The sequence below is a fragment of the Vigna unguiculata genome, unplaced genomic scaffold (assembly GCF_004118075.2).
Source record: "Vigna unguiculata cultivar IT97K-499-35 unplaced genomic scaffold, ASM411807v1 contig_656, whole genome shotgun sequence".
Classification (NCBI taxonomy): domain Eukaryota; kingdom Viridiplantae; phylum Streptophyta; class Magnoliopsida; order Fabales; family Fabaceae; genus Vigna; species Vigna unguiculata.
In genome coordinates this window covers 41362-50513 of record NW_021011379.1, presented here as the reverse complement: position 1 = coordinate 50513, position 9152 = coordinate 41362, and the positions used below count along the sequence as shown (strand labels likewise).

Sequence of the window (9152 nt, the reverse complement as noted above, 5' to 3'; positions counted from 1 at the left end):
GCCAACTTGTCTCTTGTGAATTTTTTGAAATTTTTATATATAAAATACACACTAGTGCAGCATTGCATTTTTACCTCGCCTTATAGGCCTCGGTTGGCAAGAAACCGAGGCCTATAATGGCGCGGTGGCAATTTTGCAATTACAGGCAACTTTTATGCCTCGGTTCACCTAAAACCCGAAGCCAAAAGCAGTTATAGGCCTCGGTTACAAAAAAACCGGTGCCAAAAGGGGTGTTAGGCCTCGGTTAAGAAGGCCCAAAGCTAAAAAGGTTGCCAAAATTTTCAAAAATGCCATTCTCGTTTTGACTTATAGGCTTCGGTTGGGAAAAAACCGGTGCCAAAAGGGATGTTAGGCCTCAGGTGTTAGGGAACCGGGGCCAAAAGGAGTTATATGCCTCGATTCTAAATTGAACCGAGGCCATATAGTTTAATTAGGGCTTAAAACTGAACCCCCTTACTTCCTCACGCGCGCTGCTCCTCCATTTCTCTCTGCAAATATTCACTTTTTCTCCACAACGCAAACCCAATCCCTTCACTTTCCACTCCGCATTTTCACAAACACAACGCAGGCACGTTACTTCCAACAAATTCTCGTCTCAGCGTTACCCACGTATCTAATGCTGCTGCATCGAAATCGACATGGTGAAGAACTCCCAAGGAATCTACGCCCCCAAAAGCGACAAGGTCATTGTTCTCTGGGACCTCGACAACACGCCCCCATGCGGGCCTCTATTCGCCAAAAACCCTCGCCTCCCGCTTCGGCGAGGTGACTGACTTCTCCGCCTACGCCAACCGCCATGCCTTCGTCAACCTCCCTAGTGGGTCCTAGAAGAGCACCGGGAACGCAGGAACCTCGACATCCTCGAACGGAAGGGTGTGGTCACACCCTCGGAGCCCTACACGTGCGGGATGTGTGGGCGCAAGTGCAAGACCCACATGGACCTGACGAAGTACTTGAAGTCACTGAAGGGGAAGAAGAAACAGGACTGTTTCAAGGAACAATTTTTGCGCAGGAATCATAAGTATAATGAGGCGGCAAGGACGCTGCTGGTTCCGAAGGTAGGGTACAGGCTGGCGGCGGAGCTGCGGCGGGCGGGGGTGTTTGTTAAGACGGTGCAGGATAAGCCACAAGCGGTGGATTGGGCGTTGAAGAGGCAGATGGTGCATTCGATGAGTAGAGGGATTGATTGGCTGTTTTTGGTTTCGGATGATTCAGATTTTTTGGAGATGTTGAGGAGGGCGAGGGAAGCGGATTTGGGAGCCGTGGTGGTGGGGGATTGGGATAGGGCTTTGGGGAGGCATGCGGATTTGTGGGTGCCATGGAATGCGGTTGAGAATGGTGACATATGGCCTCGGGTACTACGCAAACCGAAGCCAAAAAGGGACATATGGCCTCGGGTCATACTAAAACCGAGGCCAAAACGTGAGCGAATTTTTTAAAAATGTAAAAACGTGAGCACATATGGCTTCAGTTAGACCTACCAACCGAGGTAGAAGAGGGACTCTATGGCCTCCGGTACGTGGAAACGGAGGCAGAAGAGGGGCTCTATGGCTTCAGTTTACAATTGAGGCCAAAGGCTATCCTCTTTTGGCCTCGCCCCAATATGCCTCGGTCCGGGAACCGGTGCAGAATATGAAAAATAACCACTGCCAAAAGGCCTTCCTGCACTGGTGACAATTATTTAAATTGTAAATAGTAAAAATTAGTAAAAAAATTAAAAAAGTGTCACAAAAAGAAGAATTTTTTCAAATTTCATAAAACCAATAATCCCGTTTAAGTATTGACCAGAGGGTTTCTTGTGAAATTTTGAGCAATTTTTATGTAGAAAATATGAATTATTTCTATTGTAAATAGTAAAATGTAGTAAAAAAATTTAAAAATTGTTACCTAGCGATTGAATTTTTCTAATTTCAGAAACTAATCCCATCTGAGTATCCTCCAACCTGTTTGTTATGAAATTTTGAGAAATTTTTATACATAAAATGTCAATTATTTGAATTATAAATAGTTAAAAATAGTAAGAAGAATTAAAAAAAGCATTAGGAGGAGATGGAATTTGTCAAATTTAAGAACACAACTACTATCCTAGTATTGGCCAACTTTTTTTGCAATTTTTATATTTCAAATATCAATGATTTAAATTGTAAATAGTTAAAGTTAGTAAGAAAAGTGAAAACGTGTCCCAAAAAGCCGAAATTTTTCAAAATTCATAACATCAATAATCCAATTTGAGTATTGGCCAACAAAATTCTTGTGAAATTTCGAGCATTTTTTATGTAGAAAATATGAGTTATTTAAATTTTAAATAGTAAAAAGTAGTACGAAAAAATTGAAAAATTGTTTTCGAGAGATTGAATATTTTAAATTTCAGAAACTAATCCCATCTGAGTATCCGCCAACATGTTTGTTATGAAATTTTGAGCAATTTTTACACATATATTTTCAATTATTTGAATTGTAAATTGTTAAGAATAGTAAAAAGAATTAAAAAGGTGTTAGGTGGAGATGGAATTACAGGGAAAGAGCTTCCCAAAGATGAGTGACAGAATTTCATGCTCAAAAACTCAGAATCGCACCTTTGCTCGCGAAAACACAGCTTATATAGTATGGTTTAAGTTAAAATAGTCGATTGAATTTTTCATATAGTCAGCTGATTTCATCTGACTTAAGTGAAATCAGTCGATTGAAAAATAATTCAACTGACTGAATGCATTAATACCAGAAACTATATACAGCAAGCCTTTTAACATGTTAAAACCTATTTTAACAGATTAAAAGAGACACACTAAGGCACACAAGACATCTAATTTATGTCATATAGCCTACCAACAAGATATAACACTAACACATTACATTTAACATGTTATATACAGATTTAACACACTACAACTTAATCTTCAAAAGGATCTTCATTAATCTTCATCAAACACTTAAGTTATTCATGCACATGGCTTTATCAATTCTTTGCTTCAAGCTTGCTTGTGCCCACAATCTCCCCCTAAATTGATGAAGCCAACATCCTCGAGTTGAATTGATGAGCTAAGATCCATAGAGAAACCTAAAAAAGCTTTTGCATACAAGATACCAATATTCCAAACATAAAACCAAGCAAAAGCACACAAGCATACATACATATTACATATGCATATGCTCCCCCTATCATTAATAACATGATTTAACTTCACATTCTAGATTAAGTTTGCAGTATTATATGGTTCTAGCAGATTTATTTTAGATTTTCCAATCTTAACACACTTTTGTTGGTATCGCGCAGCGGAATGTTTGAGCGCGCGGACAAAACCAAAAGGGGGCTGAATTGGTTTTTAAATAATAAAATTAATACTTTAAAATTTTTCCAAAATTTATCAATTCAATCAATAATGAATTTCTTTAAACACAATAATAGATGAAATAAAGAGATAGAGAAGAAGATTGAACACAAGTATTTATATGGTTTGGATCAAAAGACCCTACGTCCAGTTGTTAATCTCTCAAAAACGAGATTAACTAAATCACTAACAAGTAATAGATTTACAATCAGATATTAAGAAAACACCTCTCCTGAATCGCACAAGAGATGAATACCTTTTTCTAAATCACACAGAGAATATTGACCTTAGCTTTCCTAGCAACAGCAGCAGCACTCAATCTCCTAGAACACCTCTCAGGAAAAGTTATCGCTCTACCCGCACTAGGTTTTTCAAAGCTTCTATTGAGAACACTCAGAGAACTCTCTTGCAATCACAGCACTAGCACTCTAGCTTCTCAAAAAGGTGTCTGAGAAGTAACTTTAAGGTTCCTTAAATAGAGGTTCCAAAAATTAGGTCAAAAAGTTGAACAGTCACGCCCAACTGACCAGGATAATCGATTATCACTAGTGATAATCGATTATTCCAGTGTGGTTTATGAAAAACAAATTTTTGAGCAGATAATCGATTATCAGAGGTGATAATCGATTATTCCAGTGCTTTCTTGAAAAAAATGGTTCAGCTCAAGATAATCGATTATTCTAAGTGATAATCGATTATCACCTTGATTTTTCGAGAAATACTAGAATTTTCTTGTACGATACTGATTCTAACTAATCTAATTACATTTTACAAGATAACTTTAAACACAACAACACATGGTCTTCATATTGACTTCCAGATGGCTTTCATGGCTTCTTTTATCATCATCAAAATTTTGTTTCAGCATTTAGACTTGTATTGCTTTTGCCAACAATCTCCCCCTTTTTTATGATGATCAAAACAATATGTTTAAAGTATCTGCAATCAAAATATCTTACTAGTACATTTGTCGGTAGCACTGTTGGGCTTAAACGTTTAAACTTTTTCTCCCCTTGTTTTGATCATATGAAAAAAAGTTTTAATAGAGAAGCTCCCCCTCAATGAGACAATGGTAAAGAATAGCAATAAAAAGAGACGTTTATTTGAGAAATAATAGAACTAGAAAACATATTACAATAAAAAATAACTATGATGTAGACTTTTAAAAGTCTTGACTCATGTCATCATCTTCATCATACTTATCAAATTTATGTTCTAAGTTGGAAATCCTAGAATCTAATCCTCTAATTAAGCCAATGACTTCTTCATGTCTGTGAGTGGAGAGAAGAAAGAATTCTTCAAGTCTTTGGTTGAGATTTAAAATGTGATCCTCTAAAGAAGAGGATGAGCCACCAACACCACTGGATGATCCAATATGTGTGTCAACAGGAGTGTACCACACCTAGCCGGTTTTGCTAGTTCACCAACACATGTCATCCTTGACCGACAACCCAGATCGGACAAGGCTGGGGGACTGGTGTACCGTACCTAACCAAACTCAATCAAGTAAATAGTACACATGTCAAAACCACATACACCTAGTACCCGGACGCCACCAACACAAGCCATCTAGACAAGTGGTCGGTCTCGGCCGACTACCTGTCTAGGAAGTTAGCCAACATCAATGCCCCAATGCGCCTCTAAGACCTGCTTTAGGACCAGGCCCACTTATGGCCCAAGCTAGGGCCCAAGCTGGGGCCCAAGTCAAGGCCCAGCCCATGAAATGGTCAAACGTCATTTATGCTCTATAAATACACGTGGACCCCATCATTTAAAGGTACGCTTTCATTAATTGCTGATTTGACTCTTGAGAACTTTGACTTACTTGAGCTTCGGAGAACCTTCTGCAGGTAACCCCTCCTGGGTTCAAGCCGACATGTATCGAATGGGAAGAGGCCAGCCAAAGAGATAGCGGATTACACGGTAAGGTGACACTCGTGCCTAACTTATCTTATTTGTACCTCTGCAGGAACAATTGGCGCCCACCGTGGGGCACGAGACGAACACCCTTGGTACCCGCTTTTCTCTGAAGATGGTTTCTACCCGCAGCAAGGCTGGAGTTAGCAAGCAAGTTGACGCTGGTCCCTCTGGACCTTCTGGCGTCACCCCTGACCTGGCCGCCATCCTAGACGGCCAGATGAAGATGCAACAGGAAATCGCAGACCTGAAGAAGCGCAACGCTGAAGAAATGGAAGCGCTCAAACAAGAAAACTCCCGCCTCAGGAGGAAAATCGAGACAGATGCCGACCTGAAGGGAAAAGCCAAAGAGACCTCTGAAGCCGTGAAGTCTCCGGCTTTCCAACCTACAGAGGAAGAGAGCGAATACAACCCCACCCCCCACACCTTCACCTCCACCCAACAAACCCCTCTCACTACCACACACCCCCAACACTTCCCACCCGGTCACCCAGGGCTTACAGCACCCTCAACAACCACATTCCCCACAACCTACCCACTACTCTCCACACCGCTTACGTCCCACCCTACAACCCCCCATATCTCCCCACAACCCACATCCTTCCTCACAACATCACTTCCACTTTCCCTACCATGATCAACCACCCACCCCCACCCCACATTCCCACCCCCCATCAGCCCAGACGCCGCCACCCGTTCACGGACTTCATCGCTAACACCCCTCTCCCAACCCAGTGGGAACCATTCAACCTCGATCGCTACACTGGCGAAACTGACCCTGATGAACACCTGAAAGTTTACATCACACACGTCGCCCTGTACACGTCCCAGGACGCCGTCTTCTGTAAAGCTTTCCCCACAACACTCAAAGGCCCCACCCTAGAGTGGTTCACTACCCTCCCACCCTACTCCATCGATAACTTCGACACCCTTTCCCACATGTTCTCCACACATTTCGCCGGTAGCCGGCCTCACCAAACCACCACCATGTCCCTACTGGGCATCAGACAGGAGCCCAACGAACCACTCAGAACATTCATCGACCGCTTCAGTAAAGCAGCCCTCCGCACACCACACCTTAACCAGGAAATGATACTCCAATGCATGACCCTCACCCTGCAACCCGGACCCTTCGCTAACAACGTCTACCTTCACCCACCCACCTCCATGCACGAACTCAAGCTACGGGCCGCTGACTACGTACGCATGGAGGAAATGCAAACCCTTCACACAAAATTTTGTAACGACTATGCCGCCAACACCTCCACACCCAATCCCAACCCCTTACCCAATCCTACCCCACAGCCTCACCCACGCCCCGATACCCGTCCGCGTGAACCCCGCCAACCACGTTTCACCAGATATGCCCCACTCACAGTAGCCCGCTCCCGCATCCTTGACGAAGCCTCCAAGCTGACCTTCTCCCCCCACCACGCAAAACAACCACCCCTCCTAACGCTGACATGACCAAGTATTGTCGATACCACCGCAATCATGGTCATACTACAGAAGAGTGCAAAGCGCTACAGGATAAGATTGAAGAACTGGTACGCGCCGGTCACTTTCGCCGCTTCATCCGCAGAGATGACCACAACTCCTCCCGAACCCACACCCCCCACGCCACGACCACAGACGACAACCAACCACCGCCAACCACAATAACCAACCCAACCAACCCAATGACCAACACTCGCAACCCGCCCACACCGACATCACCCCTGCCGACCCCCCCTTGCGAGGTACTATTAACACCATCTCTGGTGGCTTCGCAAGCGGAGGCTCCACCTCATCCGCCAGAAAGAGACACCTCCGCCACATACAATCTATTAACCACATCTCCCAAACCCATCACAGACGACGTATGCCCCCTATCGTATTCACAGATGATGATTTTCACGGCCTCGACCACCAACAAGACGACCCCATGGTCATCACAGTCGAAATCGAAAACTATGCCGTTAAAAAGGTACTGGTCGATCAAGGCAGCTCCGTCGACATCCTCTACTGGGCCACCTACCAAAAATTACAACTCCCTGACACCGCTATGATCCACTACGACGAGCCCATATACGACTTTTCCGGCGAGCAGGTATCTACCCGCGGCTACATAGACCTCCATACCGTCTTTCGGGAGGGAACCCAGACAAAAACAATCCCAATCCGCTTCCTAATAGTCGACGCACCCACATCCTACAACATACTCCTGGGCCGTCCTTCACTCAACACCCTCGGAGCAGTCGTCTCCACCCCGCATTTAGCCATGAAGTTCCCAGCACCATCCGGGGACATCTTAACCATCCATTGCGACCAACGTTTGGCACGCGAATGCTACATGGCAAGTGAAGGCCCCAACTCCCAATCCAACAGACAAACCACATCGGGCGACCACCTAATTCCCGAATAGCCTTATCCGGCGAAGACCTTGATCCCAGAATAGGCCGAGATGCCCGCCTCGAACCAGTCGAGGACACAACCCCCTGGAACTCCCCAACGGCCATTCCATCAACTTGGGCACTGGTTTAAGTCTTGACGAGCGTGCCACAATTACACCCATCCTCACAAACAACACGGATCTCTTCGCTTGGTCAGCCACTGACCTCCCAGGAGTAGACCCTAACGTCGCATCCCACAAGCTCTCGGTATACAAAGAAGCCCGCTACGTATCCCAGAAAAAACGCAAACTTGGTGAAGAACGCAGACAGGCAGCCAAAATAGAGGCCGATAAATTGCTGAGCGCAGGATTCATAGATGAAGCGCATTACACCACCTGGCTTTCTAACGTGGTCTTGGTGAAGAAAGCCAACGGTAAATGGCGGATGTGCGTAGATTACACAGATCTAAACAAGGCATGCCCTCGCGACGCATACCCCCTACCCAGCATCGACCGCCTCGTAGACGGCGCGGCAGGAAATAAAGTACTCAGCTTTTTAGACGCATACTCAGGCTACAACCAAATACCCATGGCCACAGCAGACATGCATAAGACCGCCTTCATCACAGATGATGCCAACTACTTCTACAAAGTCATGCCCTTCGGCCTCAAGAACGCTGGGGCAACATACCAGCGGCTAATGGACAAAGTCTTCAGCCACCTCACAGGACACTGCGTCGAAGTCTACGTTGATGACATGGTCGTCAAATCCCCAAGCCATCATCAACACGCCATAGACTTAGAGGCAGTATTCTCCGCATTACGCCAGTACAACCTCCGCTTGAACCCAGAAAAGTGCGTATTCGGCGTGGACCGGGGTAAATTCCTCGGTTTCATGTTGACACAGCGCGGCATAGAGGTTAACCCCGAAAAATGCAAGGCCATTATCGAGATGCGTAGCCCCACCACCATCAAAGAAGTACAGCGACTAATTGGCCGCCTCACGGCCATATCTCGTTTCCTACCTAAACTGGCAGAACAAACTCAACCCATAATTCAGCTCCTAAAGAAATCCGCCCGGTTCACGTGGACTGAAGACTGTGAACAAATCATCCTCAGGCTCAAATCATCCCTAACCTCACCTCCCATCCTTCGCAAACCTGACACCAGCCAACCCTTGCTGGTATACATCACGACCACCAATCACACCGTCAGCGCTGCCCTTGTCCAAGAAGCAGAAGGCACCCAGCACCCTGTTTACTTTGTAAGCAGGACACTCCAAGACCCTGAAACCAGATACCAAATGGTAGAGAAACTAGCCCTGTCCTTGGTCCACGCCGCACGCCGCTTACGTCCATATTTTCAAAACCACACCATAACCGTCAAGACCGATTACCCAATCCAAAAAATTTTGCAAAAACCAGACTTAGCCGGGCGCATGTCGTCATGGGCCGTGGAGCTCTCCGAATTTAACATTCGCTATGAACCGCACGGCCCCATCAAAGCCCAATGTCTCTTAGACTTCGTCAACGACC

The 9152-nt window shown here is 45.2% G+C and overlaps 1 pseudogene; it reads left to right on the top strand.

Annotated features, from left to right (window-relative positions):
- Window positions 1-623: 623 nt before the first annotated feature.
- Window positions 624-8609, top strand: LOC114172654 (annotated as a pseudogene).
- The last annotated feature ends 543 nt before the right edge of the window (window positions 8610-9152 follow it).